At 37.6% G+C, this 22,408-nt stretch overlaps 1 long non-coding RNA gene across 1 annotated transcript; it reads right to left on the minus strand.

Moving 5' to 3' along the window:
• Positions 1-110: 110 nt before the first annotated feature.
• LOC108166233 (uncharacterized) lies at positions 111-17,744 on the minus strand. The gene is made up of 5 exons (XR_001776526.2): positions 16,926-17,744; positions 13,402-13,532; positions 4,104-4,219; positions 3,344-3,395; positions 111-1,939 (listed from the first exon to the last, which is right to left on the minus strand). It is a non-coding gene; the product is annotated as an uncharacterized LOC108166233 (long non-coding RNA).
• Positions 17,745-22,408: the final 4,664 nt, after the last annotated feature.

The raw sequence follows: 22,408 nt of genomic DNA on the forward strand, positions 1-22,408 counted from the left end.
CTTCTAAATGCTGCATGATTTCACTCAGGCTGAAATTCTTCACGTCTAAACGACGCCAGAGATCGTACGATGAGGAGCAGCGAAGCTTAGACGTTTGAAATTTGATTTATGCCTCGTATGACGGTGCTGCTGGATTCACGGTTTCTCAGAACCATTCTAGCATCTATCCACCATTGCTACATGTCCGTCATAACCTCTGTCAGAGCTTTGCTCTCTTTGCTATGATGACAACCCACTACTGTAGGTTTCTACTAAAATTTTCTTTTTTAAACAACAGCTCTTTTCTTGCAGTGGGCACCCGTCAAAAGGCTGGGAGAAAATTCCCTCCTCTGTGTTATTTGCAGCTCCAGACAGTAGGAGTAAATTATGGTCTCTGCTTTGTGGATGTTCTTTAAGTGTACATGTCAAGGTAACTTCACGGGACGTAGACGGAGCACTTTCTCTTTAATGCTCTGCAGCTTGAGCCTTTTGCAGAGGATAATAATCGCTGGGTGAGGAAAGATTACAAGGGAGAAGAGCTTTATTGATCCGACGTACATGGCCGAGGACACCTGTTCCTCCTGTATTTATGCCATTTACTTCTGTTTCTGTTGAAAAATTAAAACATAAAAACATGTAAATTGTAACAGAGTAAAACATTAAAAATACTTAAGAGATCTACAATGTTTTGCTTGTTTGTTTGCTTATTTACGACTACGGCATTTAAGAGTGTAGAGCTGGGTTGCGACTTGCAAACAGAAATCTCCACCTTGTTGACGTCAAGCTGGGGGAATTTCATGACTTTCAGCAGGAAAATGAGCAGATCTCCTGGTATGAGGGCGTTCACAGATTCCAGCTGGGCTGAGCGCAAAGCAGCTTAAACCTATTGATTGGTCACAGAGCTGTGAGAGGCGCAGATAAGAGTCCGACCTCCAGCTGCACTTGGGGATTGAACACGATTGAGATGATAGCAACGGTCTGAGCTCGCTGTGTCTAATTTCTTTTTTCATTTTATTGTTTTATTACCCTCGGCGGCCTGGCATTGCCTCTCCTGCATTTCGATACACATTTATTTTTCAGATGCGCCGGTGAAAGATTCGGGGAATTGCTTTGCGACATTAATCAATGACTCTGACTCAAATGAGTTTGCATGTTTGTTCCAGCCAGGCTTCAGTGGTTATTGTTTACTGCTCTATTTTTTTCTCTCTCTCTTTGCGGTTCTTCCGTTAAGTTCCCTCATCAGACTGAAATTGACCAAAAGGAGGGAAAGCCATCAGAGGAAAGACAAATACGAGAAAACCTAATTAATCCAGCAACAGCCTGTGAATAACACAGTTTGGGCCAAACAAGAATGTCTTCTGAAAAACTGGCAAGCGTAAAGAAGTGAATGTGTGTACTGCTAAATTACTTACTTTTTCAGATGAAGCCGGATCAAGGACGTTTGTTCTTCTCTCGTACACAAATGATGAAGAGCCTTGCAAAAAGTTTGGATTATGTTCTGCAAAATGTTTTGTAATCCAAACAAATTCTACTGCGATATTTTTGATGTAAATCTTATGAATGCTTAATAAAGCAGGTATACTCTCAGAAGCTTTTACATATTTTGACTGTTTCATACTGAAGATTTTGCCACTAAATGTAATATTCTAAACGACACTGTCTAATCTGAGAGCTTTAGGTTTTTGATGCTGTCATTTGGCATATAATTAAAGATAAGCATGATTAAAAAAATACTTACCTTAATGTTAATTTGCTTCCTTCCCACAGTCGGACACTTTGCTCCTCAGCTGCGTCCAACCACCTGATTTCCTCACCTGCATCCAAAGTCATTCTCCTCTCCTTCCCCAGTATTTAAGCATGTCATTCTTCATCACTGGACTTTTTTCTCACTTCCTGTTTTCTGGCAGCATCCTGTGACTCTGTGACTCCATGCATCTCTTCATTTGGATCCTCTTGAAAGCTACAAACCATGACATTTTTAGGCTCAGCTGTAAGCCTTGTTCATTTCCAAAATAGTTCACAACAGTTGATTAAAACATTGTGTTGAGTGACAGTTTTTGAAAAGACATAATTGGTCAATTACATTGCATGTTTGAATTCATAACACGCTATGAAACAGAGTTTGGACGTATCAATTTTAGAGCTGGATTGAAATAGAAAGTTTGTAACAGAAGCAGCAGGATTATGGCCTTTATGGTTTTAACGCTCCCTCCATATAAACGCTCCTCTAAACCACTCAGTCAGACCTCCTCCTTCAGTTCTCCTCTCTGGTTGTTCTGCCTCCTCTGGCCTCATCTTGTCATGTGGAACAAATTGAGGAGAATGATAAGAGGATTGGCTTTAGATCTGATTTAGTGTTTTTCACCTTAAGGCAAGGGACCAAATGCTCCCATAAAGCAGACAGAATGGGAAGAAATGGTTTCTTTTGAAACCTTGGCTAATAGGTTCTCTTCACTTTTAGGGGAGACATTTCACCAAACAGCTGCAGTTTTTTCCCCCACCAGCTATTTAAATGTGATGCATAATAATGCAGCACCTTCCATAATCATAAGTGGTATTAATAAAGATGAGCCAAAAAAAAAAAAACTGCAGCAGGTGGGCAACACGACTAGTGAGCTGCGATTCCTTTTTGATTTTTCGTTTTTATTAAAAAAAAACTTTTCTTCTGAAAGCAGCTACTAGAAATATTTTCATGATGTCCAATAAGCACCTTTAAAAGGTCGCCCTGCAGAAGCTTTGCATAACTTAATCAAGTCTAAAAACTAGACGAAGGGTGTATTTGTTATCTCTATCAGTTCAGACTCGATGATCACAGATGATATAATTTTATCCTTTTCCTGCTGTTTCTTGGGAAAATGGAAGATTAAAGGTTGCATTAATGAGGCAGTGAATGAATACACAGCTTTGTTTTCTCTTCATCCTGCTTTGCAATACATATAAATATATTTTTCTGATGTTTTCTGTTGCTCTTTCCTCTCTCTATTGAAACCCTCGGGTTCCACTGGGTGCAGGTCTCTAAAAATCACACCTGGCCATGGCTTTGTTCTGTCCTCTGCATGATTTCACACCATGCAGTGAATACAAATTTTCGGGGAATTCACACTTCAGTGACCTTGGTTGTTGTAGAGAAAGAGATTTAGTGTCTTTCTCACGGAAGAAGGAAAAACAGAATCTCACACATTGTTTAAAACATTTAAACATTCATGTTCTGAAAACAGCTCTTTGGTTTGGTGGTCATCTTTCAGTGGAAAGGCCAACTTTTAACTTTTAAAATTCCTATTTGTCGCCTGACTGTCAATTTAAATTGCTTCGTGTTGTACATGGATTATTATTTTTTTGTCTCTGTGTGGTGCCCAGGTTGTACCTCGCCTCTCACACAACGGCTGCTGGAGATGGGCACCAACCATCCTGCAACCCTGCAAGGAAAAGGATGGATGTAACGTAATCTCTAAAAAAAAGACATGTGATGGCCAAATCAGATAATCACATAGCATCAGCTGGGCTTTAACTTTGAAGAGCTGAGGAACAATTAGCCTGAAGCAGAAAGCGTAATATTATGAAAAAAAAAGTAAAAAGAAGTAGATTGGAAATTTGATATGCATGTGCTTAGGAAGTCCTGCTTAGCCCACATTTATTAAAAGAGCAAAAATGTTGACATTTTATCCAATAATTTCCCCCAATATGCTTTTTTCTTCAATATGTTGCAAGATTCTCCTTTAAAGCCTGCAGCCTTTATTTTCAAGTGACATTCACTTGTTATACTCAACTCCACAACCATTGGTTAATGCATTATCTCCACATAGAAAGCTAAGGAAAAGCTGATACTTTAAAAGTCAGAATAATGGCAGCAGTGACTATATATGCATCCTGATCTCAAATGCTGCCAATAATACAGCTCAGGTTCTGGGAAAAAAAACAAAAAAAACAGCAATACCTGGAAAAACACGAATCACAGTGAAGAAGTTCGTGAAAACAAGGTTATCTCTACACCCAATGATTAATTATTCTCAGAGACACATTTAAAGAACTTCAACCCTCCAGACAAAAGGGGAAAAAAAACTAGTTGCAAGGCTGATAAATATGAAATATCCGCGTAACAATGACAAATGTCATTACTGCCATACTTGGAAGCAGCATCTTCGTTCTTTGTTTGCCGTCTGTCAGAAGCACCGTGGTGTCTGCTGGATAATGAAGGTCTGATTCAATATATTTGTGACCTCCACGGCGTGTGATGTTCAGTCTGCAGAGAGAACAGCACAGCAGAAACCTCTCTTGAGAGAAGAGAAATAATAGACCTGCGTGAGAGCACTTATGGCAGATTGGAGGAATCGCAGAAAGCAAGACAGCTTGAAATAATTGTGCTTTAAAGTAAAAATTATATACAAGAAAATAACACAAAAGCCTCTCTGTGGTGCTCAGAACTTTATTAGCTATGTGAGGAGCATACATTTTATTATGATATTCTAATTTTACTGGTGAGACTTCAGTTTCCATTGAATAACTGAGTGAGACATGGTCAGACACACCAGAATGTGTTTCTAAGCAAGAAGACTTGCGTGACAACAAATGAAAAAATCAATTTTTTATGCAAGTTTTTCTATGACCTAGTGAACTGAGGATGCAACCTTGCCTTTGACCCAATGACTGATGGGAAAGACTCCAGGCCTTCTCGGCCCCTGAACACACAGAGTCAGAATAGAAGAGAGTAAGAGAACCATGATGATTTATTTCTAAAGATTATTGTCTTTTCTCTCTTTTCTATGTTACCAGATAGATACATTATCTAAATGCACCATGGCTTCTGAAGTTTTGTATTTAGCCCTAATGTTGTTTCTTTTGTGCGTTCCTAATATATTGGATAGATTAGGATGTTTATGACCTTAACGCTTGCCTAATTTTAACCGTCCACCACGCCAAGCTTTCAAGAAACGGATCATAATTTCAGAACTTGTAAACTGGCTTTAAGTCATTTTCAAAACTATGGTGGAGCAACAGGTGGTGTTAGAAACAAATACATTAGAGCTCCTGAGTTGGTCATGAAATAATATGACTGCAGATACGATGAATACCACCAGGCAGCTTTTTCATTAGAATCTAATGCCATCCCTCACCAGGTCCTAACTGAGCCCATCGATTTTCTCCCACAGAGAGCGTTATCACTGTGGTTTCTCAACCTTATCCTTCTTTTTCTGTAATATCTCTTCTTCCAATCCCCTCTTAAACTCAGCCTCCAGTCTGCTGATGCACAAGCTTGCACACTCTTTCTTGTTGTTATGCCACAGTGAGGACCACAGACAAAAATAATCCAAATTATGTCTAATTTGTGTTAACAATGTTTACATTAGTTTGGGTTAACATATATGCTCTCTTTGTGAAAGACAAATTAGCATTTTCAAAACTTTTTTATTTTTCCTCCATCATTTAAAACAGGGGTCCCCAAACTTTTTCCTGTGAGGGCCACATTTCCCTTCTCTGGTGGGGGGCCGGAGTCAAGTTTGTAACAGAAAAAGAGTGACGATTGCAGGAGTGCCTAAATGTAAAAATGCATTGTTTTCCAGAAAGCACAATCAAATAACCCTCTCTGGGTTCTTCACAGAAAAATTCCAGGAACTAACTATTTATGAAATAAATACCGTATTTTCCAGATTATAAGCCGCAGATTTCTCTGCCGTCTAGGTTTTCCACAACGATGTAGCAGCAGCAGAGGGCAGACACCCAAAATTTGAGTCATAACAGGTCAATTGAATATCACATTTATTACGGTTGAAAAAGAAAAAGTTGCCAAGTTTAGATTTAACTGAACTGATTTCGGTAGTTTCCGAACGGTAACTGTAGTAAAAGTACTGATCCTTTGTGTCTGCTACTAGCATGTGCCAAATGAAAATGGGCGCTTTCTTCTTCTTCTTCTTCTTCTTTTTTTCTTCTTCTTCTTATTTAGATTTCAACGGCAGCTTGCATCCATTATTGTTGCACTACTGCCATCTATTGGATCCTAATATCTATACCTCAAATTCTCATAATGATCAGAGTATTATTTAAAAAACGAAAAATCTTCTTTTTCCCCCTCAATGCTATTTAACTGATCAACAACATTCTCAAATTTTAATTCCCTATTAAAACCTAATTCCATTTTAATGGGCACTTTCTTCTTTGATTTCCTATTTTGACTTCCAATGATTCACTTCCTGCTAAAGAGCCCCCTGGTGGTTGAAGAAAAATTCACATATAAGCCGCACTGGGCTTATATGTGAACTGCAAGGTTCAAAGCTTAGGAAAAAAGTAGCGGCTTATAGTCTGGAAGATACGGCATATGAAAAAAAATCTAAATGCTCTCTGGTATTGTTCAAGGGGCCGGACCAAATGTGGAGGTGGGCCGGATCCACATTTGGGGACCACTGATTTAAAAGATAATTTTTTTAATATCACTTATGTGGATCTAAATCTTTGTACTGATTTTGAAAAATAATAATACAAAAAAATTGGTATAAGAATATTCATTAGTTGGATACGAATTAAAATAAACAGAGCCTTCAAAATTAAAGAAATTAGGTTATTCCACTGAGAGTGGTTACTCATGCTTGGCCTTCACACCATTTTTATTTTTAACATGAAATCCCAATTAGTGTGATTACCTGAAATTAAGTCCAATAATGACAGAGTTAGTCACAATGTGTACCAAGAGATAAAACCTCAGTTGGAGACGCTACTATCACAGGGCGAAATCTATCCAGCGATGCAGATTATTAACGTAAGGCAAGAGCGAACAAAAGCTTGTGGCACAACAGGCCCTGAAAATTAACGTGCTGGTTTTTATATGTGCTGCACAATTTTACTATTACTGACAGGTGGTTGTCCTCTGTCTTCACTCGGACCTTGATTTACAGTCGTACTCAAAAAATATCACAACATATGCTCTGGTAAGGCTTGTTTGTCAGATTAAAAGTACCTTTTAAAAACATCCTTTCACGAAACGCACATTTCTATATAAAATATTTTTAAAAAACGAAACTTAATTTTTTAAAAATGATCACAATAGGCATTTAAAGACATGACGACATCGCTAAGTTTCTAAATAACATATTATGTGTTTCACTTAGTGAATGTAATTACTGAAGTGAAGGAACATTTCAGTAATATTCAACCTGTTCGTAAAGGTGAACTAATTTTCTCTCAGGACAGTAAAGTGTGAGAATATATATACATTTTTTAATCCCATTAGAGTGATGGGATCATCAGCTCTAACTCTTGTCTAATATCTTAACCTTTTGTTCTTAAGGATAAGGTCATCCACTGCTGACAGAGAGATATATAGACACCCTTCTGTCAAATTTTAATCCGAGTTTGATGGATTAAACGTTATCAAAGCCCGCCCCCTTTAATTACTCCCTCCCCCCTCCACCTCCCCCCATAGGACGTTTGTGACCTCCTGACCTTCCCCTATGGAAAGTTTGTGACCTCGTGACCTTCCCTTATGGAAACTTTGTAACCTCCCCCCATAGGACGTTTGTGACCCTGTGACCTCCGATACCCTTCAGTCAAATTTTAATTGGAGTTTGAAGGATTAATTGATATTAAACCCCTCCCCCCTTCCTGTGACCGGATATCCCCCGTCCCCACCCCTCCCCACGAACAAAGACTTTAATCATACGGAAACTTTGTAACCTCCTGACCTCCCTCTGTGACCATCTGCTCAGCGTTAACTCCTCCCAAACTCTTTGAATTAACCAATAGGAATCATTTACTTGTAAGTGAATAAATAAATATACTATATTCTAAACCATGTTGAATTAGATTAGGAATAATGTAACTATCTCCGGTTTTAAACAGATTGTCATGCTGCGTGTGTATCTGTCATTAAAGAATGGGGCAGACTTATAGCATGGTAAGAGGGACTGACCTCTGTCCAGCACAGCAAAGTATTTGTGTGTGTGTATGTGTGCGTGTGTGTGTCCCTGCATAAGAGTGGGTAGGAACCTCTGAATGAAAACAACAGTTTAACTGTTTTACTGTAAATTTTTAAGGTAGCATGACTAGTTAGTGCTGACTGAGTTTGTAATTTCCTTCATCCGTTCCGAAAACAGTCACTTAAATTTTAAACTCCATAGGTACCTTTCTGTATCACCTGCTAGTGTGATACATTTCAGTAAAAGTTCCTCATCTGTAATTGCATTTCTTAAAGATATGTGGCAAGTTGTAAACAAGCCTACATGAGGCTACTCAAATTTAACTTTTAGTTTTCTGCAGTGAAAGTGAAAGACAAACTCTAACATCACTGCCTTTCCAGGATTTGTCCTCACATCATTGTGAATTCTACTTTGCTTCAGTCTTTTTCCAGCTGTTGAATCAACACTCATCTTCTCAGTGCTTCATGCTTTCTCCAAAATAGTAAAGGTTGGTTGAAACTTATAGATTTGTTTTTTCTTCAACACTTGCTAGCGTGATACATTTCAGTAAAAGTTCCTCATCTGTAAATGTATTTTTTATGAATATGTGACAGGGACTAAACAGGCCCACGTGAGGCTACTGCTCATATTTATCTTTCAGTTTTCCCCAAAGTTTAAAGTTTTTACACTGCACCACCACGCTTCAAGAGTTGCTCCAACAATTGTTTTGTTACCTTTAAAATTACGTACAGCTTTTGTCTCTAACTTATACGTTGTTTGTTTTTTGACACTAATGATTCTTTCCTTCCATCTGTTATCTTACTGCTTAAGTGTGTTCACTAACAAAATATAGTACACCTTTAGTTGTTAAGGTTTCATTACTAAAAACTTATAAATGATCAATGTCAACCATCAGTCTGTATTCAAGTATTTAGTACAATTTCTATTTATTTAGATTTGATGTTTTGATGTGAGCACTTAGATTTCTATCGATTTATTGAATGATGCTCTATGTAAATATTGATCAAACTGAATGATCATTCAGGTTTTATATAGTTTTTGCTTTCCTTTCAATGTTTGTTGCACAAATTCAAATATATGCTGGCTATCGACCAACAATTCAATCAGTGAATCTTAGTTTTTTTTCTCAAGTGACCCCTCTCACAGAGACTTACTTACATCTTCTGACACTTGGTCCTACTTATAATAACATTGATTTGCTATTGCTACATTTTACCTAATAATAAAACATGCTCACTACACAACCAGGCTCTGAGAGTTGGTCACAATGTGGTAAATTGTTTTGTTACCTTTAAAAGTATCTACAGCTTTTGATGCTGTCTGTTCACTAATGTTCACTAACAGACAGTAACTGATAAGTAACTGTAACTAATAAGCTTATAAATGATCAATGTGAAGCATCAGTATGTGTTCAAGAAGATCATATCAGTCAGACTTCATAAAATATGATACTCAAAGGAATCAAAATTATAGTTCACAGAAAGGTAATGTATCCTTTTTAGGGAGCTTCGATTGTATGAAAGGAATGATTGAAATATACTATGAAAATATTCTATTTGCAGAATCCTGATAATAAAACTTCAATTGTGAACTGAATAATTAGATTGCAATTAGACACAAAAGAATCGACTGTTAATTAGTAATCATACTATGGAAATGACTAGCAAGATCTGAACAAACAAGAAACTTGACTACCTCAAGAGATTTCACTCGTAATGAACCGTCTGACTTTCTCTAGCCGACTAAATTTCATCTTACCAAATTTTTGCCGTAGAGCAAACAGGTACTGAGTTTGAAGCGGGTCAGATGCCTCCAGCCGTCTGCTAAAGCTAGACTCCGGCCTTCCTCACTGTAAAATAAAACATTCTGCTTAATAAAAGAGTTCAAGTGAACATCACTTAATTCTCATCAACTTGTTGTTTGTACTCATCTTAAACAAGCGGCAGGAACTTTTGGATTTAAAAAAGAAAAAAAAAAGATGCTTTACAAGTTTATCTATTTAAGTTGAGTCTGCAACAACTAGAATAAAATAAAAAGTGAACTATTTGAAAGTGGTGAGAATTTTGGGTGGTAAATGTTTAACATTTTAACATATACAGACATTACTCCATTTCTACTCAAGCAAACCGAGACGTTTTGAACAGTACAACTATGTCATGTAATGACATGTAGTAAATATATTGCTGCTGCTGTAAGCAGAAAGTAAAATAAATTTTGCATTGAATAATATTTTGGATGAGTTTAAGAATATTGTTTGCCAAAATCACACAATGTAACTACAGTTGTCTTTTACATGTTGCAGTAATTGAATCTTTTGAGACAATTGGTTTGCATAAATTTAAGTAACTACAACCCATTTTTCTGCTCCACATACTTGGCTAGCAATGTTCCAATTGGCTTCCCAGTCTGAACTTCTGGACAATGTCTTGATTCAGTCAAATCTTCTATCCTGTATCTCCTGTACTCTGATATTCTACAGAATTCTTTCTGTGAAAGCTTTGCTTGCTGGTCTTCTTCATGCTTTGAATGCAGTATCTGGTTTCTCTTACTTTAAACGGCCCAACTTGCACCTGATTGGCATGTTAGCCTTTCGATTCCCTCCCAGTGAGGCGGTGCTTCACAAAGCAAGCTGTTTGTCAAACTGTTGATCTCCCTCAGAAGATGAAAAGACATGGTGCCTGAGTTTTAGACACTAGTTGACAGCTCATCCAGCTTTTTACTAAACGGCAGTCCTAAAAGTATGTATCTTTAAACTATGAATAAATATATACAATTTCATAATTATTCGATCCAGTGGTTATAGAAGTTTGATAATGCAATTCAGGGATTGTTGTTTCTTAATGTCAGTGTTTCTGCTACTGGAGTGAGATAGTGAGAAAACAAGGAATAGGGTTAAACGAGGATTTAGAAATAAAAATACAAAGATAATAGTTGTATTTACTGGGAGAAAGACTATGACTAGTTATCAGGACAGAATGAGACCAGTAAAACTGTGGGGTCCATACAGTCATCTGCAGTCACCTGCTCCAGCAATTTATTACCCTTTAGGAAATGTTTGGACACAAGGAGCAGGAACATCACAACATCAGATGTATTTTTCATCCGTATATCAGTGGTTTAAAACTATTTTTAATTTTTGATACCATACGACAGAAAGCAAAGTTGTGCATGAATGTAAAAGTCAATTATTTTCTTCATCGATAGAAAAGTGTAACATGTTTGTTATGAGTAGGATTAACTGAGCTGAAGGAAAACAAAGGAGAAATAAATATTCATTGATACAGAACCGAATCAGGAAATATGAACTTATAAACTATTGAAACCTTCAAGAATCTTATGTTGTGTACGATATTTAAGAAAATAATACTGAAACCGCACTCATGAATTTCTTTGTTTGACTGTTATATCTAAAATATGTTACTTTTTTATGTTGAACACCAGACTCATATATATATATATATATATATATATATATATATATATATATATATATATATATATATATATATAGTGGACAATTTGATTCCACTATAGTGGAATATAGTTTGATATATAGCTACTGATATATAGCTATATCAGTAGCTACTGCAGTGTACACAAGAACAAAGAACGGCTCTAAGTGAGGCTTCAGTCCTTAGGACTTAGTAAAGATCCGTCCAGAAGAATCGGATCGTTCCTGAATGTCATATCACTATATTGCAGACTTTGATCACAGCGTTGTCCCATAAATGCGACACCTCAGTCAACATCTCCACACAATAATTCAGTGCATGAGTGACAACTTTTTTTCATCCCAGATGCAACATGTGTCTCTGTACAGCTAGCTTTGCTAGCATCACGTCTACAGATCTTACTTTTCTTTAAGCTTTCCTTCCAAGTGACGCTAAAAGTTGGACGAAGTCCCACCGTCTGTGAAAGCGAAGCGCTGCTGATTTTACATGTCGCCATATCTATGATTTATGCAGCGCTATTATATTACTGACATTAAACAGACATCTCCTCCCGCTCTGAGGAAACCACTGCGCATGTCTGGAGCTCCGCGTGCGAGTAAAGGTGGAGCCGATGGGTGACAACAGACACTAAGTCACGTTATTGCTCGGATTTTACGGCGCCACCTTAAGACCCTGAACTTCACATTTTAATGGAAGAAAAGAGCAACGCGACTTGGATGTAACGAGTAACGCGACAGTTTTGTAGAAATGTAGTGAAGTAGAAAGTACAGATACTTACTGTAAAATGTAGTGGAGTAAAAGTAGAAAGTACCCATTATTAAATCTACTTAAGTAAAGTACAGATAAAGTACAGATACACAAAAACTCTACTTCCCACCACTGCAAACTTTCCATAGGGGAAGGTCAGGAGGTCACAAACGTCCTATGGGGGGAGGGGGAGGGAGTAATTAAAGGGGGCGGGCTTTGATAACGTTTAATCCATCAAACTCGGATTAAAATTTGACAGAAGGGTGTCTATATATCTCTCTGCTGACTTCCAGCTCTGTTTTCTGCACAGACATTTCTCCAGATTCTTGAAATCTTTTGATGACACAATGAACTTAAGATGAGAGGTTATACAAAATCTTCCCAAGTTTTTGTTGAGGCAGAGTCTCAAACCTCTGCACATCGGAGAAACTCCGCCTCGCTGAAATGTTCATTTCAAACACAGACCTCTTGCTGACCTTTTGCCAATTAAACCAGTTAGTTGCAAAATACTCCTGCAGTTGTTTGTGTTTCCCTTTATTTTTTTAACCAACTTTTAAAGCCCCTGTGTTAACTTTTTTGAAAGTTGTTTCAATTAAATTTGGATGTCTCCACCAACAACATTTAAAGTATTTATTATGTTGTGAATAAAATGTTGCATTTTGTGATTTGTACTCTCTTTATATTTTGCATAATCCCAACAATTTTGGCATCGGTGTTGTACATATATTTCTCTGCAAAAGCTAAATTTTAAAATGCTTCTTTCCACATTTTGACAACTTTAAATAAGACTCCTTAGATGCGGTGCTTCATGTCTTCTTTAGAGGTTTTTCTACTAAATTGGGTTCAGTGCTAAACCGGGACCAGCGGTTGCTTAGCACCAATGTTTTCTGTTTTCACTGAAAAAGAAAATGCTATCTCCGCTATACCAGAGCAAAGTGCCACTTTAATCAGGGGCTGTAGGTGGGTTAATGAAGACAAACATCCAATTAAGATGTCATGAGCCTCATGTTTAAATCTCCTAAGATTGGTTCTGCTTTATTCTGCATAATTCAGGACACAGAAAGGTTAAAAACTCAGGTTGGCCTTGTCTGTTTTTAGTATTCATTTTCTCTCTGGTTTTTCTCCGGTTACTGCGGATTCCTCCCAGAGGTGAAAAACATTCACATTAGGAAGACTCTAAATTGTCTGATTTGTCATAAGGTTATGAGTGTGTGTGTGTGTGTGTGTGTGTGTGTGTGTGTGTGTGTGTGTGTGTGTGTGTGTGTGTGTGTGTGTGTGTGTGTGTGTGTGTGTGCGTGCGTGTGTGTGTGTGTGAATACCTGTATCTGTGTCGTCCTAATAGATTGTCCACCTGTCCAGAATGCACCATCCTCCCTCACTCTGAACTCTGGAGATAGCGACCACTGAACTGGGTTTTCATGCCTTTTCACAACTGGTTTTGGTTCCAGTGCTGAACAGAGGAAGGAAGATTTAGCGTTTCGTTTGACTGCATCACATTGGAAAACCTGCATAAATTATTTAGATCATTCTGAGGCTTTCATAGAAAAGAGAGTAAAATCGAATGATCATTTGTTTCTTCCATGTATTCTGCCTTCAGGGAGAAATTTCCCTGTGATTCAGAAGTAACGCAACAGAGAAATAACCGATTAAAAAACAATACTGTAGAAAATATTGAAATAAAACTAGGTTTCTAAGTGCTGATTTAATTAAACTTTTCCTAGTAATTAGACATCAAAATGTGATAAACTCCTTACATGGGGGATGTTGATTACTCTTTGTGTCCTCTGATATCGCAAGACCAACAAAAACCCTTTGTAAATTAGATCAACTTTAACTAAAACATATTTTTCTTATTATTTATTGGAGACATGCAGTAAATATACTGCACATACAACACTACTACAAAAATCTGCTTAAGTCAGTATTTAGGAAATGTTTTATAACGTTCAATTTATTTGAAAAAAATCAATGTTAAAAGCAGATATTGATGTTGTATCTTTTACAATTTATAGACACATTTTTGCCCTCAGTGCATCTAATCAAAACATTAGATGGACGTAGATGCTTACTAACTTTTTTTTTGACAAAAGTTTTTAGAAGTAGCTATTGTTGGTAATTCTCATTTTTAAAGAACCGTCAATTTCTTTCGTTTTCTTTTTATTTTATTTTATTTTAAATAAAGAATCACAAAACTTTAAAGTAGTAATTGTTCATAATTGAGGCGCAGCACCGTCCATTTTATTGATGTCCGTGCTAAAGATATGTAAAAGTCTTTAAAAGCTAAATTCGCGTTCGATTGTAGGGGGTAAAAAAAAGAATCTCATGTTAAAAATTGTTTTTGCAAAATTTCCAAATCAACATCTGTGAAATACAGCACCAATAAAACCTGCAGCTGTCCTCTGCTAATGTTTCAGACTGCTGTGGGGCATGGTGCCACTGCTCCAAACATGGCGCCAGCCTGCTGATTTAAACTGAGACTAAGATCTGGTCCCTGCAGGACAGACCGTCCCACCGGTCAGACGTGAACGGCTGGGGTCCCAACCGTAACGAGAAATAAACAGGTAGACATAAACAGACGCACAGAGATCTTTTATCTTTTAGCTGGTTCATGGCTGGAGGGTGTCTGCATTGGGTAATGATATCATACTCTCATTCGCTCACCGACTGTTGCTATGGTAGCAGCATAAGCTAAATGTGTAGTAACCATTTTCTGAAAGTGAACCTGTTTAATAAAACATGAATTTCCAACTGAAATTATTTGTAGAAGGTGAGAGTGCGGAAGGAACGGTGGATTTTTGTGTCTGTGGTTGTGATTAGACAAACCCAAATGTTTGACACCTTTTTTTGTGCTGGCTGATGGAACTACAGAAGACATTCTCACACACTAATCCAATTTTTAGCTACCATTTTTACCTTAGGATGTAGTTTGAAAATATTGCGGGTATACATTTTAGTCAAAAATTCAAATGATATCTTCATATAGTTGAGGTTCAAAACATTTTATGATACACCGTACATTTGGACGATAGTTTAAAACTCTGTTTCTGAGGGATTGTACTTGTGTTGCATTCAGAGGTACTTTGAAGACATTTTCATTATTTTTCAGGTAAACTGAAAACCATAAATGTGTTTTCTTCAAGCAAACTGGACAAAGAAAACGAACGACAGTGAAGCAGCAACAATTATAGGCAGCCACTTGGACCACAATCCAGGTATGTTTAAAACTGAATCTTAGTTCTAGGATTGACATAAATCCAAGGTGCAGTTTCAAGTTTGAAAACCAGAGATTTGCTCATTGATATGGTGAGTTAGTGTGCCAACTGTGATGCTAACATGGTCACTGAAGGAGGGTTTATTGTACCATGTGAGCAAAAGATTTGCTGAGATACGAAGAGTCAAAAATTCAAATAATCAGGTTTTATTGCAAGGAAGCCATATTGGATGTTGAGGTTGAAATGGTTGAGAAACACCCAACTTGAAATTTGGTCTTCAGAGAGGGACACTTGTGTTAAGTCTTCAGATTGAAACTTGGGAAAATTCACCTTCCGAGAAAAAACTAATTGTTTATGAGTTATGTTGCACTACTGTTTTAAATATCACTGGGTTATAAGTATCTGCCAACTTCTGAGAGGTAGTGATCATTTTCTCAAGTTTCACTAAACATGGTACTTTTTGTATCAATGAAAAGCCTCAACCTCTCTTTGAGTGGAAAACAAATTGGTTTGGATGCTTCAAAGCCCTGCATGGTCCCACCTGAAATGTTGAACCCTGAAATAAAATAAATAAAATGATTCTTTTTTTCCTTTAGTTTTATTAATTTTAAGCCATCACTAGAAACACCTGAAAGAGACTTCTAATGTTTGAAGTGACTGAGATTGCAACTTTCAGTCTTGGCGAAAAGCTAATTTTTTGAGCCTTTAATTTTCTTCCAAAAAAACATTTTCATGAACCTGCATAGATGAGTTGTTTCTAGCTTCTTTTAGTCAATCATAAATCACAAATAAAGACAGAACTCAGAGCAGTTATTCTGTTGTTTGCTAGAAAATTCCTTTCAGCTTAAATCATATATCTTAACAACTTGCTTTTGTTTTCAGAAATAACTTCTCAGTCTGCTTTATGCTTTTAAGTCGTGCATCCGGCTGCTCTTACAGTCTCACTTGATGACTCGGAGACAGAAACGGACAGACTTCATCTACCTTGGGTGCTTTCACTCTTTCACAAAACGCAGAGAGAAAAATGGGCCTTACTCCCTATAAATGAAATAAAAGCTTGCAAATGCATTTTATTGAATACTGGTTCATTTCAATGTTGTCTAATGTTGCTACATCTCTGTATACTGGAGCCAAACACAAACAAAATAAATAACCCAGAGGGTCTGTATTAAAAATAATACAGACCCAGAGGGTCTGTATTATTTTTAATAAGCTCAAATAATGCTTTTATTTGAGCATTGTTTTTTTTGTTTTTTTTATAATATTATTGTAGCTTGTGTGTTCTCATGGCTCTCTAGGTTATTAACTCTATGGCTCATTCGGAATCAAAACTAAATTCCTTTTTAATGTCTTCTTGAACTTTAAAAGTTTAAGTCTCACTGTCGCCATGCCCGTCATATGCATGTGTTAATCCCTGATCCATCACCCAAACCATTTACTCTTTCTCTGGTTTTCCAGTCTTAGAAATGAGGTTTTAGCTTTAGGAGAGAGCTGAGCTGAGCGGCTTTATCCCCTGTAGCATTCCCAGCGCCGTCCAAGCTAACACACTAACTCAAAAATATTCTTCTTTATTACAGTCTGAAGCTCTTAAGACTCAGCTGGAGCTCAATAGTCTCTAAAGACTCAGGTACCTGCATTTTTAGGCACTCCTGCTGCTGTCTTTACTGCCGATATCATCCCCATTCCTCACTGCTGATGTGATCGGATGAAAAACAGATCAGCTGAGAGGGGGTAGAGCGGAAAAGCAGAGGCTGAAAACAGAGAGCGAGAGAGTTTGAGGGAGAAAGAAGGATCGTGAGGGGAGAAAATTAGGGGGGAAATGAAAAAGAAATTACAATGGATAGGAAAGCAGACAGTCTCTGCCATTTTGCGAGAGAGAAAAGGAGTGGGTGGACGGGTTTGGAAGGTGATGGGCTGAGGGTGGAGGAGAGAGAGTAAAGTCTCATCATGCCCTCATTCCCAATTTTATTACCCATTTTATTCATCTCAGCTGACTCATAACTCCCCGCCCCACCCTCTTCAAATTAGGAACCGCATCTCATCATCCATATTCACTATCTCCACCAAGTGTTGGGGCTTCTCTCTGATACTTAAAAAGTTAAAAAGCTGTGACACTTGTCGGCATCGGAGTAATCAAGGGGCCAGTATTTACATTGTTATGGCTCTTTTCATTAAGAAGGATGGGCATGGAGTTTCTCTACCCTCCATTACCTTTCTAATTATAGCCCACGATGATACCAGACGATGGAGGAGAGCAAGGGGAAACCTTATTATCTATAAAAGCCTAATGCCATGCTGGTTTGGAGCAGCAGCCGCCGAATGTGAAGACGAGAGCAAAAAAAGTGGTGATCGTTTGTGAAACTGTGACAGAAAAGTAAGATTTGACTGTAATGTGAATGTATTTTGCCATTTTGGTGTAAAACATGCTGCATGTAACTAGAAGCATTTATAAAAATCTAAATCAGAAGTGGGTACATAGCTCTATGTTTCTGTTTATATCTGACGATTTTTAGGACTGTCACCTATAGTTTAGAAACTTTGGCAACTATAAGTGTTAAAGTCCCTGAGCTGACCTCTAGAAACAAAATGTTTAATTGGAGGAAGCTTTTCTTTTTAGCACCAAGACCATTAGCCATAAAATGTACATTAGGAACAAGCTAAGTGCCATAAATCTAGATTTGACCATTTAATAGCAGTTTAAATAAACAACGAAGGGGAAAAATACAAATTTAAACGGCAGAATGCATTGCCATGAAAAACCTTCAACACCCTAATAGTCAACATTTACGTCCAAACAATCCTTTTATTTACTGTTTGGTATTAGTTGTAATTTTCTGAAGGTGTTGGTTCGATATGTCCACATCAGTTTTTTTCCTTCATGATTTCATGTAATTTGTGAAGTACATCTATCCTGTAGGAAAAAAAACCCAACCAACCAAACAAAAATAAAACATATCATAACTCTGTCCTTCCCCTCTTACTTCAGGATGGTGCTCTCAATCTTGCAAGTTCTGCCCTTTTTCCTTCAAATGTAGCAGTAATCTTTATAACCAAAAACTCCAATTTAGTTTCATCAAACCACAGGACATGTCTCCACAACATAAGGTCCCTGACAGCATTTGGAAAAAATGTATTTTGAGTAATGGCTTCCTCCTCTATGAATAGCCAGTCAGCTCATGTTGGTATAAAGACTCTGCAGCTTCAGCCAACATCTTAACAAGGTCCTCTGCTTCTGTTCTGGGGTCAAAACACCCACTCCTCACCAAAACACATCCACAGAACTTGTCATTTCCCTGATGGCTGGAGATTTCACTGATGTTTATGCTTGAGTTAAATGTTCTGCCTTAAAAGGACAGTATTGTACATTTTTCACGCACAAACTATCATTTTATAGCACTATAAAGAAGCCATGTTATCTTCATTTGTTATAAAAATGCTGTATATATAAAAAATATGACTTAAAAGAAATTTGGCTTCATAATTTAACACCTTGAAATTGAGCCTCTGTCACTTTAAAATCTCCTGGCCTTTCTGAAACCCCGCCTCCAAGAAGTCATCAGATCATGGCTCCTCTGACAGATTTTTAATCATATTTAATGTTAGGCAGTGAGCAATGATGATTATTTTTATACAGTTAACATAAATCCCTGGTTTTAACTGCAATGTGCTCATTACAGATCAGTTTCTTATAAATCGTACCTCCATGTTCCCTCTGCACTCTTATTTCAGCTATCAGAGGCACGTTTTAATTAACTGAACGTGACCCTGGCCTCTGGTTGGTAAATTGTGACACTCTGGATTCTTTTTATCTAATGAAATGTTGGGTAATGAGGCTCAGGTCATGTTTGTGTGCTGCCTTATACCTAAATATCCTGTTTAGTGTTTTAGGGGCTGCAGTTGTCAGCCTCCCTGAGATGCTGATTCCCTGTGCAGCATCAGTGACAATACCAGCCTGAAGCGCTGCACCACTGAACTCAGGCATGGTGAAACGAAAAAAATAAAATAAAAAAAGAGACTGAAGGCTCCATCAGAGAGACACTGTGCGGTGAAATCTAATCCCTGAAATCCAGGGGAAAACCAGAGCGGAGGAAGATCTGAGTCTACCTCTGCTTGTGACTGAGGGTCACAGAGTTAGGCTGGCAGCAGCTCCTCTGTTTCACGTCTTGCTTCATATTCATAAGGAACCTCCGCGGGCCAATTAAGTAGATATCATGGCTGTGACTGCATCACTGGCTTTTAACGTGACAACATATCAGAACCCATTCCTGTGTGAAATACGTTTCTCAGAATGAAATTAAAGCATATTTACCTGAACAGAAATGTAAAGTCGATTGAAAGCTCGCATCAAGTTTCTGTTGGATTAAAACTGTGAAAGCAATTATTTCTACGAGGCGTCTAGAAGTGCCTTTTTTTTCCAGCTTTAACCATACTTCTGCTGCATACCTGACGAGCTTTAGTGATGTCAGTACTCTGCAATCACAGAAGAGGTTGGGAGTCGGAAAAGTCGTGGATGAAGGGACTCAGCGGGGATAAACTCTTCACTACAGGGATCCTTTCACTGCTTAGCAGAACATGCTCGGCTCGCTTAGATGTGAGTCACCGTTCTCACACACAGATAGATGCTGGTGAGGGAGAACCGTTCAAGTGCCACGGTTAACGCTGTTCATCAGGACATTTCGCAAATAACCCAAGAACAATAATCAGGCGATATTAATTTGCTCGAGATCTCCTCTCAGAATAAACAGCTTCGGATTTACCACACAACGTCATTGTTTGCAAAAACTAAGCGAGCATTCGGAGGTGACAAGGCAAAAATAGTGATTGAGGATCTTGCATTGGCTCACACAGTCCTCTTTTTCCACAACCGTAGCTCCTCTAATGCTTTTAGCTCTGTCTGGATTCAGAAATACAATCAGCGTAAAGTGAAAGAAAGTATTTAAAGAAGAGCTAGCTTTACTTTTTCTAATCATTAAGTTCCTTGATTGAACTGTTTACTCAGCAAATGCCACATGAGTGGATTTTTTTACTGTGCTCTTTTATTTGTACCAAAGCCTCGGTCTAAGCTCAAAGCTTTCTTTTCATCAATTCTCCACAACTCTTTTCTCACCTCTGCTCATTAAATAAAAGGATTAATGAAGTCCCTGGATAACCACTAATTTGTCACTACAGCTGAATGCATTTTCATGACAAAAGTCTGATGCTATTTTTTTCCCTCCACTGCAAATTTACATCCATTTGTGGTACTCCATTTTCTTTGCGTGCACTCTCATTGCTTCTAGCATTAGCATCATACACTGTCTGAAAATTCACTTAAGCTCGGCGATCAACACAATATATCTAACTTATTTTTGCTCTTATGCAAACACAGACGAATGAGAAGTTGTGATTTAGAAAGGTGGAAATCAAAGATTTAAGGCAGATGTTGAAGTGAGTGATCTTATGCATCTTCAACTTTTAAACATCCTGTTATGTTTCAATTATTACAGTAAACCACATGATGTGTGACTCTACTGATCTTAATGAGTGTGGAAATCCACAGCTCCATTTTGGGCCCACTTCTTTTGATACTGTGTGTTTTCACTAACTAGGACAGATCACTAATAATCGTCACAATGTTCCCAATTATGCAGATGACACTCAGCTTTGCTTCTTCTTCAAAGATTCAGAGTTCTTCAAACTCTCTGAATTACTTCAGTGCCTAAAAGAAATTGCAAATCGCTTAAAAATAACTCCTTCAATTGAAATCTGAAAAGTCTTGAGTGTCTGATTTTTGGCCCCAGAGAAAATTATTCCTCTGATCAGGCCACTGGTTGGACTTTTGAACTAAGTTTAGGTGTTTTTAACAGAATCAGTTTCTCATGAAGGTGCCTCAAAACAATTTGTTGCTATAGAAAGTTTACGTCCCAGAAGGACAATGATCCAAAGCGCACAGCCAGAGCTGCATTGTTTATATAAAAGTATAATTTCTTGTATTTCAACGGCCCAGTCAAAGTCCAGATCTAAACCTAATTGAGAATGCTCCCCCTCCAATCCGACAGATTTTGAGCTATTTTGTAAGAATTAGAAAACATTTCTCTCTTGTTCAACACACTCGGTGTGACTGAGTTTGAGATTTTCAGATTTGTTGCAAAAACAGTAAAATTATGAGCTTAGAGAAACGGAAAGGAGGCAGAGACAAAGTGCAAAAACCTGTAGCTGTAGCTGTAATTAAAAGTATTTCATTAATTCCACGGTTTGTTGATCAAAATATTGACATTATTAGTGGGTTTTTTTGTTTGTTAGTTTTACCAATGCATTGAGCTAAACTCAGATCTTACCAGTTGTTTTCGGATCTTCTCTTACCTCTGGTGGTTAAATAAACAGTCACCAGGTAACTGCTTTAACTTTAAAACCTTTTTCATAAATATATCACTGAAGCTATCTTCACTACGTGGCACAGATTTTAGCTTTATTTATGATTTCCAGTTTTGTTTTGCAGACACATCTCTACAAGCAATCATTTGCTGTCTGAACATTTGCTTAAGCTCAATGATGAACAGAGTATTTTATTTGTTTAGCTCCAGGAAACAAACAAATGAATGTGGAGTCGCTGTTTTGTAGAGTGGTTTAAAAAAAAAAAAAACCAGCAAAATTCAAAGATTTAAAGGAGTCACTCATTTTTCTCTGGTTTGTGATGATTTCTTCTGATATGCCTAATCATGTCAAATCAAGGCAGAGGCAAGTTGGAAAAGTATAAATCAGTGATCAGGGGAAACGTACCGATGAGTCTGAAATGAAATGAAACAAGCAAGTTTCTAAACTTTGCAGGTTTTTAATTAGAGATATGCTTAGAAACAATTTTTCCTCAGGGTAACAAACAAAGTTTCTCATAAAAACTTGATAGTTTTACTAAGTTTTCAGTTTTTTCTCCACTTCATACACACGCTCATTAATTCAGTACTTCATACTGCAGAACCAACCCTTCTTCTTCTGTAGGAAAAGGGGCGACTTTCTCTCCTCATCGTATCCACCTGCGTCGTTGTGGCAGACTTCATTTGTTGCTCTCTGTAACTATGGAAACTACCTACTGCCATGTTGGTTTGGTATGAGACCCTCAAGCAGGCAACGATTACCG

The sequence above is a fragment of the Poecilia reticulata genome, chromosome 4, assembly GCF_904066995.2.
Source record: "Poecilia reticulata chromosome 4, P_reticulata-male-v2, whole genome shotgun sequence".
Taxonomy (NCBI): domain Eukaryota; kingdom Metazoa; phylum Chordata; class Actinopteri; order Cyprinodontiformes; family Poeciliidae; genus Poecilia; species Poecilia reticulata.